Here is an 18,731-nt window from a genome sequence, read left to right as displayed (position 1 = left end):
TCAATCAGAAGGAGCTGTGCTAGAATTAATTCCAAATAAAAGCATGCTACTCTACAGAGATTTTAATGAACCTGCTTGGAGGCAACAGAATAAAGTTGCTGTTGGCATAGAGCAACACTTCAAAATAACCTAGAGCAGCTTGCTTGAAGTCCAAACATTTGTAACAAAACTGAACAAAACACATGGCAGAACCAGAAACTAGAATGAGGTTAATGAAGTTCTGTACACAGCATCAGTCTCTTACTAAAACATACAGAGGAAGCAAACTATGTTAAAATATTTTAAAAGCATCACATGAAATTTATTAAAATACTTTGAAAAAGAAGGAAGTTTGCTTAGCTCTTTTAAATAACTTTGAACATTTACATTCTGTAAACAAGACATCTAGAAAAAAATTTAGTCAAGCCCTCCTGTCCATCCAAGCAAAATGTTTTGGTATTTGTCTCTCTTTTCTTCACCATCCATCCCACACCGTTTCCTCATCTGTGTTTCACTTTCAACATACCACTGGGGATCTGTACGCAGCATCAGCAGCAGAGTTGCTGCATAACTGTGCTGTGCCAGAGCTGGTTATGAGCTTAGTCACTGGTGTGACTGAGCAGGAATTCCAAGACATTCCTTATTTCATGTTTTCCAGCAAGAAATTTCCTTGCTGCTTCTGGAATCTGGAACACATTTCAGTCAACAACATAAGTAGAAATTACACGCTAATAATCAGTATATTTTTCAAGCATCTTAATGTTCATAAAGTGGATATTTTCAAAGCCAGTACTGGAGAAGAAGTGCTTCTCTCATCAGCTACAATATATTTTACTCTCTCTCTCCCTCTTTTTTTTTTTTTTTTCCTCCTGATTGTGCTGTGTAAATCTTGATCCTAAGAGGAAATAAGCATCATCGTCTGACACTTACAGAGCTGAGTTGCTACTGCTAGGATGGGAGTACTGCTTGCTTTGAAGGTGGGGACAGAGGATTGCTCTGGTAATATGAATGGTGCTGAGTTCTATTTGTACCAAGCGTAATGAATGCTGAATCCTGCCACTGTCTTTTGTGGCAGTCTACCAATGGTATGAGCACTGCAGTTGAACTAGTGAAAGCAATGGGAGAAAAATCTTAGAGGAAGAACAAAAGCCAGGCCATAAGTTCTAGCTTGTTAAGCTGCAGCAAACTTCCTGTTGAAAGCTCAGCTTTTCAAAGGAGACTTTTCAGAAACTTATTTTTAGGAGAGTCTCTTTCCTTTTATTTATTTATTTTCTAGCAGGGATCTATAGTAAAAGATACAAATGCATGTTACTTTATTTCTCCAAGTATGTTACTCTCATGGACCAATTCGTTTAAAGCAGTGTGGTAGTTAGATTTTCATCCTTTTGCTAATTAAAAGGATATAAGCCATTTTAGAGACCAAAAGGGTATGTGGTACTCTTGAAACAAACAGCAAATACGTCCACACTTCAAATTTTATATATATATATATATATATATTTTTTTTTTTTTTCCTGGTCATTTTAAACAATGTGTTACAAGTGAAGAGAGCATTAAACAGAAAATTGCAGCATATCAATATTACTATCTTACCTGAGGGAAGTGCAAGAACAAATAACATTCAAGTAGCAATAAATAAATAAATAAATACAATCCTTGAAAGCCTTGACTGGTTAGTACTCATATTAATAACAACACTGTTGATGACCATTATTGTTGGAACTCCTTGCCAATTCCTACTGCATGCCTGTATTTGAATGTGGGGTAGCTGGATTTAACACTCTTCTTGAACAATAAGAAATTACAATAATTGATCTCTGCAGCTATTCTAGCCTGGCTGAGCATGGTAGGGATGAATGCATTTGGAGAAGGAGTTGAGAAGCTCATACACAGCTTGTTAGGTCAGAAAAGGGAACCAGTTTCCTTAGTTTTGTGAGTTAGGAACACTTAATAAAGAGGGGAATACTCCCAGTAACAAATATCCACATTCTTGACTATATTGGGCAGGCAAAAATGTCAGTGTCACACAGATAGAAGAAACTGCAAAAGGAGGAGAAGGTGAGGCAGCACCCATGAATCCAAGCAGCATAAAGGAGAAAGTGCTGTGAGGAAATTAAACACATTATCCAGTGGGTCTTACATGGGCATGGGAGCGGGGTGGTCGTGGGTGTTTATTGTTTTCTCTCTCTTGCTTACTTAAGCTTTTAAAAATGTTTTAGTGAATAACAGTTTTAAAAGTTTCTGGGTTATTTCCACGGCCCCCAGCAAAGCAGGAGGAAACAGCCATTTCTGGCAAGCAGGGAAATGTAACAAAGCAATGAATATTCCCAGTAAGTGTTTTCTAAGCAATTCAAGTAATTACTAACTACACCTGAAAATTCTCAGACTGTTTGTGTTTAGATTCATATCAAGAAATCTGTTTTGGTAGAAGAGAGGATGACCAAAAATGAGGATAATATAGACATGTTAGGCGTGCAATGAAAGAACAGGCAATTGCCAGAAAAGCATCGTCTCCATTTTCCTTTTACCTTCTTTTAAAGAGTGCATACACCACACAGTAAGTCTTGTGGACCAGTAAACGTCACAAACAGTGTTGCTGAAGATGTAAATGAGGTAAACAAAATCTCTCTCAAAAAAAAAAATAAATCAGTAGGATTTTAAAAAAATAATTAAAAAATAATTAAAAAATAAAAATTGGTAGGATCAAAATGGATATCAGGTTTAGGATCTCAATAGTCTTTCACCACAAACCTCCAGGATTTCATGACTCCACTGTAAAAGCCAGAGAAAAACAGTATTTATAACCTTGAATAAGAATAAAGATAAACAAAACACTGAAAACCAACCAACCAAACAAAAAGCTCAGCAGAAATTACACCACGAGATTTGCTAAATTAGGATTTGGGGTTAATGAAGTAAGTTTTGTTATTTTTTTTTTTTAGCAACAATGTACCCATTTAAAATAATAAACTGTGATGAAATATTAACAATAACATGAAATGTTTCACTGATATTCCCTGCAATGTCTGTTGACTTGGGAAATAAATCATCAAAAGGATTTCTGAAGAACAAATTTAACAAAGAAACATGTAATAGGAGTGGTTTAGCTCCTATTTAGTACATAGACTTAAAATGTAACTCTACATTCTCCCACATTAAATATTTAAATTCTCATAAGGAACAAAGAGTGGGGGGGACACTCTCTCCTTCTCCAGGCATATTACGTTTCAAAGCAAAGACATCCTTAGGATCGAGGCAAAGACTAGATTTGTGATCTGTATTCTATTGTTTGGCCTCAAACTAATTGTAGCAGAAAATTAGTTATGTCCAACATTTCAAACTTAAGTTTTTAAAAAGAATCTTTATCCTGAAGGGCAGGAGTTTCTCAGCATGTTACATATTGAGGCTCTAAGTGGCTTGATTTTTCAGAACTTGTCTAACACATTAGCTTTTGATAGAACCAGATGGTGTTTAGGTCTCAGTATTTCAAGGCACCTGGACACAGATCCTTAAACGCATTTCTGTGTAATTCCAGCTGATTTTAATACCTCTGAGAGCCTTGCCCCTGGGTACATAATATCATATACTAAATGTAGGACCCAAGATTTGGAAAATTGCATTTAAGAATTAAAACTGTGTGCATGACTGTAGTGAACACTTGTTTATAAGGCAAACATAATACAAGGAGTGGAGAACAAGGGAAATAGTGGTCTTTTATTTGTATGAATCTAAAACAGATGAGAAAGATTTAAAAAAAAAAAAAAAAAAGAAGAAGCCAGAAGTTTAGTAATTTTACAGACCGTGACATGTAAAAGGATTGCAAAGTTAAAAACCTGCTGAGTTATCTCAATCTGAGGTTTTGAAATATTTTTTTTGGAGGGGATATTGGTGTCTACTTGCCTTTGATAACAAGTATCTGGGATGGCAGAGAAAAAAAAAAAAAAAAGAGAGAGATTAATCCTATGTATATAGCAGATTGTTATTTTTTTACTACTCAAACTGCACAAAGAGCATGAACTTTATAATTAAAAGCAAAACAGCTTGAAATTAGAACTTGTTGACTTGACAGAATAGATCCCAAGTCTTCTGGAAGATTTTGCTTCCGCAAGGTAGGCAAATGATGCATGGGAGAGTCTCATTTATTTCATGATGGCTCGTCACTGCAGGATGGTCATGCTGAGTATTCTCTAAAAGGACTAACTTGAAATATAAATGCCCTGTCCTTGACTTGTATTAAAACTCTTACACTATCTGAAGTGTATCATAAATGCAAACACATTCCTTATACCTTCTGGTATCTTGGAGGTTTTTATGAGGATATTTATAAACTGTAAAAAATAAAAAATCTCAATTGCAGCACCTAGTTTGTACTTGAACCCACTCTTGTTTTATAGAACTGACTTTACTTCAAATATAGTTTTATAGACAACTTTGGTTTAATATTTGCCTATAGGTTGACATGCTTTTGACTGAATTTAACTAAAGCAATCAGTAAAGTAATGCTGAGGTCAAAACCAGAGCAGTCTCTGACATCCACTGCCCACAACAAATACTCATCTTCAGTTTTTTTCCTTTGTTACATTAGTCCAAATACCTTTTACAAAGACTCCCTCTCCTTTGTCCCGATGTGAAATGAGGTCTACGGCTTGTAGAGGGAAAAAAGTTTGAAATAAAGTGTCCTACTGTATTTTAATTCTTCTATTGGACTTTCAAATCACTTTCAAAAATGGGGCATGAGTGTATTTCAAGGACAGCAGTTTCCCCCACTAGCTGTATTATTCACAACGTTATAGAATCAGTAAGAGATTCTTTTGCTTTTGTTATAAACAGATATTATTGAGTTTTATTTTATGCGTCTGCTGTTAACATTAAAGTGTGAGGAGAAAACAGCAGGGTTCAGAGGAATTAAAATGAAGCAGCAACATCCGCAGAACAGCATGCTGATCTATAACGAATCTCACTTTCTATGCAACATCGGAGGTAAGTCTTAGTGTGCAATCAATGTCTCACATTGCCTCTGTAGGATCCTCTAGTGGGCCTGAGTGGACAGAGCAAGAAGTGCTCCCTTTAAAGCTTCTCCAAGTGCAAAAAGGCTGCTTGGGTATCTCAGTCTGTCTCAAGCAGATTTCCAGGCTGACAGATTGGCAATATTCAGACCTTTTTTCCTTTAATTTTCCTGGATTCTTTTGGCTCTGTTAGCATCCTACTACTCCAAAAAACTCTGCTAGAATAACTTAAACCTCATCTTTTACTATCAGGCTAGTCATAAAGTACTTTATGTTAAAAACAAAACAAAAAAAACTTACAACTTGTTACTCACTCAATATTCTAGCAGGAAAGAATCCATTCCCTTTTTGTTTGTTTGTTTGCTTTTTGAGAAGTCAATTTCTTTAACTGTCTGAGCTGAGTCAATTTCTTTAACTGTCAAGTGGAGTCCTGTCATATTGGATCTGACTTTTTATTGAAGATACTAGCAACGTGAAGGCACTTTAATGTGTTTATCCATTTAAACTCACTATCAAGACATCACAGACATAAACAATATTTTCTTCTGAAACGTAAGGATTTTATTTTATTTTATTTTCAGAATGACCTGCAGAGCTTGGAGGTTCTAAACTGACACACACTTTGATCTGAAGGAAAATTATGGAGGTACTTGGATTTTCATTGTAGAGGAAATGAAGTAGTTGACCTTTTTTATGGTGTTCAATGTAATCTTTACTGAAAAATAATAATGATGGCACAATGACAACACTTACTGATTTGAACTACACAGAATAATGAGGAAAAACATGTCCTTAGACCTGATTTCTCTGTAAAAATGTGCTGGTAATCCTCACAGGATGCCTCTACTATACAATCAATAAAATTGCAACTGATTTATTCTTTAAATACTCATTCCTCATAAAAGGCAACAAGCAAGAAGTAAATAGAAGAGCAAAACATAATATGAAGCACTCTCCTAAGGATTCAATATTCTAATCAGCTTGTGGAATGAACAAATTCAACAGTAAAATATAATTAAATACAAGTTCGTCTTATTTAAAACTATGATGTATTTGAATTGTTTTAACTCTCCCACCATGAACACTGATAAAAATAATTCAAAGTAACCATTGCACTGTAAAACTGGAGACAGGCCAGAATCAGGCCTTTGTAAACAAACTTCAGAACCATACAAATGATTATACATATTAGACACTGCAGTATTTTTCCAATAGAGATTGGTCAGATATGGAACCCTGTACTTTGCAAAGTGCTAAAAATACACAGATAAGAGTAGTGCTGAATGAGCAGAGGAGGAGACAACAAGAGCTGACAGGTCTTTTCAGCTTCTTTTTTGTTATCCTATTGGTCTATCAATAGGAAATGGAGAGAAATCCAATGAGTTTTCCACCTGAGAACGTTGCTGAATGCCAGACTGCTTAAAAAATCACCAGGCTATAAGAGATGATAAGAAAGAGTCACAAAAGGATTTCACTCTTACAACTGTTTAAGCTAATCGTTAGCTTCAATTCTTAAATTGTTCCCCTTTTCCTAAATAATTCCTTCTTCTATTGCAAGGGAAAGATGAAAGGTATTAAAATCCTTCTTGCTTAAGTCCACTCCAAAGTTAGACTTCCCTTCAGTTTAACCAACAGTGCACCGAAATGAAGTCAAAAAGTTTGGTTTTGTGTTCTTCTTCATAAACCTTAAGGGTGTTTTTGTTTGTTTTCATTTTTTTGTTTGTTTGTTTGTTTCATTTTATATTTTAATAGATGAGGTATACCCCTTCAAGACAGCTTTAATGACTGTCCAAAACAGCCTTGATGATGATGCCACGACAACTTGCCAAGGTGATAAACTCTGGGTGGGCACATCCTGCAGAAGAGCTACAGATGGCAGAGTACAGGAGGGTTTCTTGAGCCAGGGCAGACCCAAGGGAGCACAGAGACTGGCCAGGGGTGGGCAGTTTGTGTGAGAGCAGCTGACGTGGCATGGGCAGGGCCAGCAATAACGGCAGCCACCCCCCACTCCTCCATAAGCACCCCCTGGGGTGCATGAGGGACCAGGAGCATGGCAGACAGAGTGGGCATAGTGCATCAGCCAGGACGTGGCATGGCATGATATTTAAGGGCCTGTGTAAGGGCACCCTGTAAGGGAGGGCCATTTTGCGGGCTGAACAGGAGGCACCAGGTACACTTTAACCCCGCACCTAGATCTGCGCAGACCAATGACACACACCTTTCCTGGTAAGGCAGAATGGTGAGCACTCGTCTCAGGGCAAAGGCTGCGACACTGGCTGGGTGGTCTGCACTGTCTACACACACACACGGAGGTAATCTCTTCAAAGGAGGAATAGAACACAGCAGAGTGACTTTAAACTGAAAGAGGGTAGATTTAGAGTAGCTATTAGGAAGAAATTCTTTACTCTGAGAATGGTGAGGACTGGAGCAGGTTTCCCAGAGAAGCTGTGGATGCCCCACCCTTGGAAGTGTTCAAGGCCAGTTTGGATGGGGCTTTGAGCTATGTGATCTTCCATAAGGTGTCCCTGCACATGGCAGGGGGGTTGGAATTAGATGATCTTACCTACATAATGACCAAATTACTAAATTTCATTTCATGTTACAAAAATACCATATTAGCAACATTTGGTATAACTCAGAACATAGAAAATTATGTACCAGCAGAAGCAAGCTTGCATTAGAGTTTGTATTTTCTCACTCTCATGTTTGTTCATCCTTTCAGAAACTGAATACCATATTGTTCATTCACAGTGCTCATAAGTTACTTATTTCCTTGATATTCATTAACATTTTCTTTTTCTTTGGTGGTGGATTCATAAATAGGCATCTTCATTTTTTCCTCTTTATTATCTTGCCTGTACAAGTAATTGAATAATATTAGTTACAGAAAGAATGCCATGATCTAATGTAAGAAAACAGATGGTTATTTAAAATTACTTAGTTCTAATGTTTAATGTTAAGAAACATCCTTAATAACCATAAGTGTGATGGTAATTAGGCATAATTTATTCATGTATCCCTCTGAATATTTGATGATGATTTATTTGAGAAAACTAGGCTCCTCTGCATGTTATTACATTTATATGCTACGAATCTAAAAAGACTTTTAACTATTTATGTCTATTTTTTATTTTTTTTTGTAGTCTTATTCAGAACAAAAGAATAACACTTTTGTTTTAGTTCAAAAAATTTTCAGCTAGTAAATTAATTTCGTAAAGTGGTAAAAGAACTGGGAACTTATAAATAAATAAAACTCATTTTTGACAACATAAAAATGGTATTCAATCTATATCTTTATATCCACAGGAATATAGAAGCTGTCTGGAAACTATTTTAGTTACATTTTAAAATAGTTAAGACAGAAACTGAAAATGCATTTACAGTTTAAATAACTATTTTCAGTGCTATGTACAGCACTGAATAGTATATCTTTTAGGAAAAGAACTATACCCAATATTGAATATATAGTGATGAAACTTCTATGTCAGTAGTTTCAATTACTTTACTTGAAATGCATTACTGTAAAATCTTCTCTACCATTAGACACCCCAGGTGTAAGAAATGTAAATGGACCTGTTATCCCTGTTTATATGGTTTTGATAGATATGATAAACCAAAATCAAGCTTCCTGTTCCTCCAGCTGTCCAGATAGGCCAGTATCTGAAAACTTACGTTTTCAAAAATACTGGAAAATTCAGTAAGAAACAAACATCTAAAGCAGTGGTTCTCTAATTCTGTTTTGACATGCCAGTAAATGTTTCTGAAAGTATATTTGTATAAATTTGTTTTATATCACTATCATTTTTAAGTTGTTAGTTCTTAGTTATCATTTAATAGCCTTGAAGATCTTTGGTGACATTATACTATGCAGAAGGCAGTTTTGTTAAACCCAACTTTCTCCTGATTTCCTTAATATATTTCCTTTTTCCAAAAAGAGTCTTTACTGATAACAAAGGAATGGGAATGAGTTCTTCTGCCAAAGCAAACAGTTTTCCCCAAATTTGCTTTTACTACAAGGTAAAAATACAAGGGCAAAAACACAGAAACCTTTTCTCCTCAAAGGAATTGAAGTTCATCAATGCTCTGTAGTGCTAGAGCTGTGTTACTCACCTAACAAGGTCTTTACTGTGTGACTCAAACAGGGCTCCAGAGCACACAAAAGAGTCAGGGAGTCCAAGTATGACTCAAGCTTAAAGTGTCAGTGGAGCCTCAGATAGATAAAATGATAATATTGAAGGAACAAAAGAGCTAATATTGTTAGTGGGTCACAAAGAATGTCTAACATAAGAAACATTAAGATTCTGACCATTTTACTGCAGTTTCCTGCTTTACTCTTTTCAATTAAGGGAGAAGGAAGGGAACACAATAAACTGTCCAGATTTTCTGTTCTTAACTAACCCTTACTGCTTCTTGGCATCAGATTAAAAAATTATATTATATATATATATATATATATATATATATATATATATATATAATGAAATAAGCTTAAATAAGAAGCTCAAAACAAGTCTTTCTTAGAAACAACTATTGAGAAAGTCTAGGAACACAGAAAGTAGACAAGGAAAGGGAAGAAACTTCATTCTTGTAATTTATCATTAACAAACCCCCATGAAATTAGAGCAATAATTCCTTTAGATAAAGCATTAACAAGCTATCAACATCTGAAATGAGAAAGAACTATTTTTGTTTCTGTAGTATCAAGTATAAACATCATATAAAGTGTAAATTCAAAGAACAGAGATAACAAAAAGCTGCCAGAATCCATGTTTTCATACAACTCTGTAAACTGGAGGAAAAAAAAAAAAAAAAAAAAAAAAAAAAAAAAACTGCCAAGAATAGCCATCATACCAAATCAGAGGCAAATCAGAAATCATTGCAACCTTGTGCAGCCAGGAGATGGCACACAGAATGACAGTCTGCAAAACCCATGCCAGGACGATGGGGTTTCTACACTGTCCTTAATTACAATTTCTATTAAACCATACACAATTCCTCTTTAATCCCAGAAGTTGCACCCTCTGATATGTTAATGAAGGACAGAAGTACAATCTTAAAATGACTTTCAGAGACAGAATACAAGTATAAAGGGAAGAAGAACAAGAAAAAAAAAAATAATAATTGCAAGAAGATGGTGAGATGCCTAAAGAGAAAGCAATGATCAATTGGGGGCTATAGTCAGCCTTTCACCTCAGTCATAACGGTGTTAATACTGCATATTCTACAGCACCACCATTTTTGAAACAATAAAAATAAATATAAGACTGAAACTTCAGATTTATTATCTGTTGTCACAGCACTGATTAAATCATGCCTTTGGGAGTCTTAGCTCAGTGATAAAACTGTTTATTAGGAATTCAACAATTACCAAAATGGGAGGGGGAAGAATGGAATATCTCAATCCACATCATAATCCCAAAAGATAATTATTTCAGACATCAATAAAAATAATACAATATAAATGGTTTTAGTCTGACAATACAATGACAAGATGTTCCAGAACATGCATTGCCTTTACACAGAAATTGAAATGAAAAACACTTTTTTTAACATTTGTTAGTATGGCTTTTAACTATTAATATGCACTGCCCCTGCAGCAAGAGACAGTTTCTTATGTTTCCTTACTTGTTTGTAAAGTATCAGCCACCCAAAGGATGCTATAAAAATGAAAACAGCAACCATGTGGAAGATTAAGAAATTCAGGTTTCATAGATAAGCTTGACCTTCTGATAAGTTTCAAGAAAGAAATACAGGTACCAGGACTTATTTTCCTCACCTCATATAAACTCTTCCTTTGCTGATTGTGCCATACTCTGAGGTTTTGGTGCTGTTTTAAATTCTTCTCTATAAGCACTGGTAAATCTGACTAAGAAGCCTGGCAAGGATTACTTCTGAATATTCTAATTACAGTGGCCTTTGTATCATCTCTTGTATTATCATTCCTCTTGCACACTGATTCAAGACAGCTGGGAGAATCTAATCCCTGTTTGCTGAAACCATCCCTTACAGGCTGCTTGCAAATGATCTGAAATTGAGAAAAGATACAGGTGGCTTAAAAATACTTAACTTTGGCACTGATTTTCTGCCAAACAGAGCTCACATAGAGCTAAGTCTCTAGGGTCACTTTCTTCATATTATTCTAAGCCAGTTGTTACAATTAGAAATATACTAAAACTTTTCAATAACAGTTCCTGTTTAATGGAGCTAGCATCTACAGATCTTCATTATGAATGGGAAAGAAATTAAAACTTAAATAAATAAATGGGAGGCCTAGGTAAAGAGATGAATTCTTCAATATAACTATTTAAACAAATTCTATTACCTTACTAAAATCTGTAAGATTCAAGCCAAATGAGCCAAGTCAAAATAAAGTAACTCCAAGCCAGACCAATGTCAGTTCAGTATGTGAGATGTTTACTCTTTCTTGATCATGAGAATTATGCAAGTTAACACAGAGAAATGAAGGGCCTAGTTATTTCCCACCCTTCTGAAATGAAAGTTGAAACTGTCTGAAAATATTGACTTTTTTATAACATATTGAAATAAATACTAGACATTCTGAATGTTGCCACAACTATGGAATTATTGCAAAATATGTTACCTGAAAAAAAAAAAAAAAAAAAAAAAGCCTGTCCTAAGGATTCATAAACTGGAGACTTCTTTTTTTCTGTCCTTACATAAAGAAAAGAATGAAATTCAAAGATGCTTTTCAAACTGTTTGAACCTTGTTCAGTCACTGATACATAAAAAATAAAATTATAAATATAACCATTCCAAGAGATATTTTCGTAGTGAAGAGTCAACTAGTGTTTGTAGAGACGTAGATTGTTCCTTTTGCAGTAAAGCTACACATCTGACTGAGTTTATGGCTTAATTTTTGTTTATAAGGCACTCAGAAAAAAAAAAAAAAAATATGACTACTTGCCCAAATTAGCAGACCAGTTCAGTGACAGACAAAAGTAAAGAAAATGAGGCCTTCCAAAATCTTTTCCAATGAATAAGGCTGTCCTTCAAACAGACATATCACTTAGATGCTAACACCTTCCTTTGTGTTTCATTATACTAATTCTTTAGAATGGCAAAAGCTTGCCAGTGAAGAAACTATTGATGTGAAAATCAAAGATGTGCTAGATTGAAAGGCATCCAGTGGGATTATCCAGTTCATTTTACTCCTTTGAAGCAAGATGAAGTGTATACCCAGCAATGCATACAACTTAGCGCATAAGAACTGGCTGGATGGTCACCCTCAAAGAGTTGCGGTCAACAGCTCGATATCTAGGTGGAGATCCATGATGAGTAGTGTTCCGCAGGGGTCAGTCTTGGGAGTGGCACTGCTTAACATCTTTGTTGGCAACGTGAAGAGTGGGACTGAATGCACCTTCAGCAAGTTTGCCAATGACACAAAGCTGTGTGGTGCGGTCGACATGTTGGAGGGAAGCAGTGCCATCCAGAGGGACCTCAATAGGCTTGAGAGGTGCGAACCTCATGAGGGTCAACAAGGCCAAGTGCAAGGTTCTACACCTAGGTCAGGGCAATCCCAAGCACAAATACAGGCTGGGTGGAGAATGGATTGAGAGCAGCCTGAGGAGAAGGACTTGGAGGTGTTGCTTGATGAGAAGCTCAGCATCAGCCAGTAATGTGCATTTACAGCTGTCCTGGTTTCATCTAGGATAGAATTAATTTTCCTCTGAGTAGCTGGTAGAGTGCTGTGTTTGGGATTTAGGATGAGAAGAGTGTTGATAACACACTGATGTTTTAACTGTTGCAGAGCAATGCTTACACCAAGCCAAGGACTTTTCAGCTTCTCACACTGCCCTGCCAGCGGGTAGGCTGGGGGTGCAGCAGGAGCTGGGAGGGAATAGACCCAGGACAGCTGACCCCAGCTGGCCAAAGGGGTATTCCATACCATCTGGTGTCATGTTGAACAATTACATGGGTTGGCTGGCTGGGGTGGGGTGGGGGGACCAGTTGCTTGGGGATAGGCTGGGCACTGGTGGTGAGCAATTGCATTGTGCATCACTTGTTTTGTACATACTATTAGTAGTTGTGCTATTATCATTATTATTATTATTATCCTTTCTTTTCTGTCCTAATAAACTGCTTTATCTCAACCCACCGGATTTCATTTTTTTCCAGATTCTCTTCCCCATCCCAGAGAGGGAGGGAGGGAGGGTGAGCAAACAGCTGTGTGGTGTTTAGCTGCCGGCTGGGTTAAACCACAACAGCAGCCCAGAAAGCCAACAGTATCCCAGGCTGCATCAAAAGAAGCGTAGCCAGAATGCTGAAGGAGGTGATTCTCTCCTTCTCCTCTGCTCTTGGGAGGCCCCATCTGGATTACTGCATTCAGCTTTGGGGCTCCCAGCACGAGAAGGACATGTGCTTGTTGGAGAATGTCCAGAGGAGGTCCATGAAGATGACCAGAGAACTGGGGCACCTTTCCTATGAAGACAGGCTGAGAGAGTTGGGGTTGTTCAGCCTGGTGAAAAGAAGGCCCTGAGGAAACCTTATAATGGCTTTCCAATACCTAAAGGGGGCCTACAAGAAGCTTGGGAGGCACCCTGTCAGGGTGTGTAGTAATAAGACAAGGGGTAATATCTTTAAACTGAAAGAGGGCAGATTTAGATTAGCCGTTAGGAAGAAATTATTTACTGTGAGGGTGGTGAGGTACTAGAACAGGTTGTCCAGAGAAGTTGTGGATGCCCCATCCTTGGAAGCATTTAAGGCTAACAGAGTTACTGTTGACTTTTCATCTGTTACAATAATCTCCTCTTGTCTTCATTATTTTATACCCAGGATTAACTTGCATCTGGAAATAAAATTAAATTGTATGGACCCCTGACATTAAACCTAAGTTCAGTGGAGATATTGGTAATGGATATTAAACACATCTGATCAATCATCTTGATATGTAATACCACATAAACATCTAGGAAAATCAATTAAATGAGATAGTGAAGACTCAAATCTTGGCACCATCGAACAAAGCACCAAAACCAAAGCACAAAGCACCAAAGATCTTAGTGCTAATTTATCTGAAAGGCATTTCTGAGACTTTTCTTAGGACTAATGTTACTTGAAATAATTAGTGTAGTAATGGATGGGTTGTAACTCTCTCCCACCAAATTATTAATGTCAATACAGTGATGAGCATTGGTGCTGAGAAGATTGCCATTTTAAGGTTATGTTTGCCCATTTCCTTCTTTTCTGATATGTTTTGCACATTGTTAAAGTGATCTCTCTCTGAACTGGATAATATGATGAATTAGTAAGGCAATATTCCGTGCCTCTGTGTGCATGATGATACATCTGCTGACTGGATGTTTTTCTTTTCCTGTATTTTTAAATCTTTTTATTTTATTTTATTTTATTTTTATTTTATTTTTATTTTATTTTATTAAGAGAAAAGTGGACTAGCTACAAGTTTCTCTTCAGCACATCAGCTGCTCTTTCAGCATCTGTTTGTAACTCAATTCACTTTCAATTACTAACCTATGGATGAGAATTTCCTTGCATACACATTATCAGTGGAAGTTTGCTTGCCTGTGTATACCTGAGCAAACACATTTGGAATATTAAACACTCCCTAATTACAGGCAGCTTTCTAAAATCAACTTGTTCATCTACTTATAAGGGTAAATTACAAATTCCTCTCCAGCTGGACAACAGAACTGGTTCAAGGATTTTGTTTACAGCAGAGACATCATAGCTATGTTCATCTGGAAGTATTTTGTATATAGGGATGTCTTTAGATAGGATAACTGGCCGGGGTACATGAATATTCACAACTTTATAGAATGTCTATATATCCATTTGTTTTCACTGTCTAACTGTATTTCTTTTATCTCAGTGCTCTTCCCAGAAGGAGGCATATTCTTAAAGAGTAACAGCAAAATGTCAGCTTGCACTGAGGCACCATTCACTGTGCACAGATTTTGAGGAATAGCAATATCTTATGATGTTGTCTTTGAATAAACTATTGTTGTCCACTGAGTGCGTATTAAATCTACAAAATTCTAACTGAAGAAGACTAATTTTTCAAAGAAGTTTCTAGGACTAACATCAGTATATTTTTTGCCTTATAAAAAGAATTTGGCATGAATCAAAAGTCAATTTACTTTTCAAAAGAAAAGTATTTATAGTTTTGTTCTATGTTAAAACAACATCAGTATCCTTATCATTACTTTACTTCACAATTTACTCATTTCCCTGCTCCTAGTCATGCAGTGCTGAATGCTATTGCTAAACTAAGAAAAATAATATCTGTAGCTTTTTTTCCTTTGCAAATACATTTCAGGAAAATAATTTCTTAAAAGTAGAATGGTTACAAATGTTTTTATAGTACATTTTTTATCCAAGCAGCATATATACCCAATGGAATACTGGGCTTATCAAAAAGTATTTTGCAGCATTTTTATGACATCTGACAAGAACGAAAAAAGGATTTTACAGGAGAAAAAAAAAAAAAAAAATCACTTAGTGGCATTAATTTCCAGGAGCAAAATGTTTCCTATCTCCACAGCGAAATGATAGCAGAAGAACAATGGTTCTGATGCCCACAGTTCCAGCTTCAGATTGCGAAGGATTGTTTTCCAGAATCCTAAAAATTTCTGGTCTTATTTATCTCTTGTTCTCTTGTTACCTCTTACTACTTACTTGCTGCTTACAGCATAGATAGCAAATGAAAATAAAAATTTAAAATCAGAATTTCTAGAGAAGATGGAGAAATTTTGAAATGGTGCCTTAACTTTTGGGAACAAAAGTAAATGACAGATTAATGCATAAAGACACATAACCAAGGTGTACATAAATCGAAGGATAAGTTAAAATGTTAAAATGTCTTCACATTTAAATGTCCCATTCACACATGGGACAAAGATAGATAATCTGTCTTTTTCATAATACATCACCATTTGCTCATGATCAGAAATTTCTTAAAGCCCATTTTAGCACAAGCTTCAGACTTGACTGAGTAACAAAGCTTCTGAATAGAGGGGAATAGCAAAAATATCTGATCAGTCTTGAACAGAACAGCACAACTGGATGTTACTATCATTAAACTGCAAAACTGCTTTGAAGCTGAAACAGAACCTCCTGTCTGTTACTCAATAAATTTCTAAAAGATAGGTTCAATAAAAATATATCCAGTTTCTGCACTACAGAATCTCACAAGGCCACAAAAGTTGTATATATTTTATTGAGTTCTGCCTGAAGCATAGATTTGTAAATGAGAAATTATCTGTTCTTGGAAGTCAGCAAGAAGATATCATTTTATTCTTCAAAGTTGATTGTATTCCCCCATCCACTTTTTTTTTTTTTTTTTTCCCTTTTACTCTACTAAACAGACAAATAGCAGAAGATAGTGAAGATTTTTATAGCTGTTTAAAATACTGCTCTACATATCACAAAAATGCAGATGGTTTTTAAAAAGTGATCAGCGCCATGGGATATTGTTACTGTAAGGTCAGTCTTTATAATGTTCTTGTTATGATTTTAAGTAGCTAAGATTATTGTGCACAGCACTTACTCAGTTAGTGAAGCATGAATACAAAGATTGTTGCTGAGATAATAAAAAAGCATCTAGGAAATGCTTTGTGTTGGTACCTTAATATTTCTTTGTGATATGTTACGTTTATGCAAATGTACACGCATGCACACTGGAAAGCAGTCAAGGTTCCTCTCCATTTTGAATAAAAGTATATTACAATTATTTGTTTAGTCTTCAATAATTCACTGCTTTGGACTCAGTGGATAACATCCATTTAGAAGAGCTATGATAAATCTGCAAGAAATGCTTGACAGAAGTCATTACACCTTAACTACTAATATAAGACTTCACCTTTTGAGAAAATTGGGAGAGGAAAAAAGAAATCCTCTAATGAAATTTGCATGCACTTTCCACGAAAAGAAGAGGTCCAGGGTTACTAAAATAGGGTGGATTCTGTTTTTTTCCTAAACCCGGGAATCAATGCTGCAGCCAGAGATCTCTGCATGTCCTCTAACATCTCCCAATTTGGGGCTGTATAATTCAGAGAAGCAAACCAGCAGACTGGTGCCTCCCTGTGGAAACCTTACTGTATTTTCCCAGACAAATATCAGGCTGATCCAGCCATCAAAGGCAATGCTTTTGACTGATGTCTGAGTCAAAGACAACAAACAAACAAACAAATCGAAAATAACTTTAATGGAGCAAATATAAAAGGATCAAAGACATAAAGGAAAGGAAGTGTGTGCAACAGTAGCACACATTTAGAGTTAAGCTGACAAACAAAGAGAATCAAAGACAGGGAGAGAACATGATTTCCTACTTCCAAAATTTAGACGTAAGCATGGGATATAAAAAAAAGAAGACATCAGGGCATAAATCTGGTTCATTTCTCCATCACCACCGTGAGCGTACTGGCAGTAAAACCAGCAACAAACCACACTGCACACCCTGACAGTGTTTGGGCTGACTGTGGGCAAAAGCTGTGATCCTAAAAAACCTCAGCCACTACCAACTAAATGTTCCACTGGGATGCCCTGCTGAGAAGTCATTCTTTCCAGTTTTCCACAAACTCCACATTATTGTGGGGTTATGAAGCTGCTCAGTTCTTTCCCAGCCCAGTTACGAAGCCATATGTTTGATATGCACGTTCTATGAGGAATAACATCAAAGAGATGATAAAGGTGTATGGTGCTTATTTAGTGACAGTATGTTTGAAAAGGTGGGTGGGTAGGAACAGAAAAGGATGTGAATGTAGTCATTGCACCATTTAGGCTTGACTAAAACACAAATTGTTTAAGAACTGAATTCTCCTTATTCAGGAGGTTCAAAGCAGAGGTGAACTGACTTCTGCTTTTAATGATCTGAGCACAGCCACTGCTGATGAAAGCACAGCTTTTGCTCCAGTTAATGCCATTAAGTTAAAAATCACATGCTACAAGGATAAACTAATCCCCGATCTCTATTTATCTGCAGACTAATACCAATGGAGAACAAATATCAGTATTTTTATATTAGCATTATTATTATTTATAACAAATAACCTCAGTCTCTAAAACTCATGGCAACTGTACTCTGCCTAGTTCTGCAGCTTGGATTTTCCTTACCTTACCAAGTAACTAACCGTTTAGACTTTTAAAGTAACATACGCAATTAAGTTGCAGTAAAACCAGATTGTAAATACCATTATTACAGTAGGCAACTGGAAATAACTTTTTGCAGATTTTGTGTGTTTTTACAGTAGTGTTTAACAAGTCCTAGGACAATATCAGTTTGTCATAATCAGGAAATTGCATATCTGTCACTGAATTTTACATAAGGACCTCAGAAGAGGTAATTTAAGACTATTAACTTGAGTAATTCTTCCACAGTTTAATGAATAGGAAAACTCTCACATTACTTCTTAAAATAGCAGCTACACATAGCAGCTTTCCAAAACAATCTACAATGAAGTCATTGCTCCTTTTTTCCTTAGAAAGAGCCCTTCTACAGGACTGCTTATCCCTTTGTGACCTTAGGGACACTTACAAGCCACAGGTTCTAAGGGGAGTACTGGGGACAGCTCTGTAATCCACAGATCCTGTCAGCTGAAGGCTAGGAAAATCAGAAAATCGATGCAGAGAAAACCTTCTACCAAGACAGGGAGGTATCTAATGAGTTCCTTTCCTCTTTTCCTTCAGAACATGTGGAACTAATACTCTTTTTGAATGAATTTGCTAAGAACATCTATGTATTGCTATGATTCTTCAGTAAATTCCACTTTC

This window comes from Oxyura jamaicensis, chromosome 4, assembly GCF_011077185.1.
Source record: "Oxyura jamaicensis isolate SHBP4307 breed ruddy duck chromosome 4, BPBGC_Ojam_1.0, whole genome shotgun sequence".
NCBI classification, from domain to species: Eukaryota; Metazoa; Chordata; class Aves; order Anseriformes; family Anatidae; genus Oxyura; species Oxyura jamaicensis.
Note: the sequence above shows the minus strand (reverse complement) of the source record.